At 41.7% G+C, this 828-nt stretch overlaps 1 pseudogene; it reads left to right on the top strand.

Moving 5' to 3' along the window:
• Positions 1 to 205: 205 nt before the first annotated feature.
• On the top strand, positions 206 to 388 carry LOC137274902 (U2 spliceosomal RNA; annotated as a pseudogene).
• The last annotated feature ends 440 nt before the right edge of the window (positions 389 to 828 follow it).

Below are 828 nucleotides of genomic sequence, written 5' to 3'. Positions count from 1 at the left end.
CGTTTGTTAATATATATTATGTATGCTTCATTTACGTGTGTTTCATCTAGATCTATCTTCATTTGATGTATATAGTGTGAATGTGTATTGCATGTAGCCAGGTTTGGCAATTTCCTCTTTTAGTTCTTTAGTTGTTAGCGCTGCAGGGCAAAACTTCTTTTTTGTGATATACTTTTAGGCCGAGCTTGTAAATTTGTTATATGCATTAAATTTTATCAAAAAGAAAAAAAAGTATCTGTTCTTATCAGCTTAATATCTGATACGTGTCCTATTGGAGACATCGATATTAAACTGATTTTTGCAACGGGATGAGGTGCCACGGAGCTTGCTCCGCCCTCATCACGGGTTGACCCGGTATTGCAGTACCTCCGGGAATGGCTCACCACTCATAATACAATTCAAAAAATAGAACGCTTAACTTAGCCCTCTCTTTTCCACATATCATTTCCCTTTTTAATCTCACTTTGCCTACCTTTTCTCGCGCGTCCGTTTCACTGGAGGCACCATGCAACCACTTCCAAACTGAAGAAATGGACCCATCCACTCAACCACATTGTACTCCGACCAAACCAAGCCCCGGGAAGTTCCTCAAAGTGATTTATTTTCCACTTGCAGTTTGTCTGTCCCAGTATCCAAGGACGTTGGCCATGGTGTCGCACGCCGGTAATAACGTCGTAGATTCTCACACCCTCACAACCACATTCTGCCCGATAACACACGTCTTAAGAGCCAGCTAACCCCTAGTAAGTGTTTTCAAGTGGTAAGGAGATACCAGAAACTTCGGCGCGTTTCCCCTGGATCAGTTTACATTGAAATTTCAAAATGTCT

This window comes from Haliotis asinina, chromosome 2, assembly GCF_037392515.1.
Source record: "Haliotis asinina isolate JCU_RB_2024 chromosome 2, JCU_Hal_asi_v2, whole genome shotgun sequence".
Taxonomy (NCBI): domain Eukaryota; kingdom Metazoa; phylum Mollusca; class Gastropoda; order Lepetellida; family Haliotidae; genus Haliotis; species Haliotis asinina.
The sequence above is the reverse complement of the archived record's forward strand: the minus strand, read 5'-3'. Positions and strand labels throughout refer to the sequence as shown.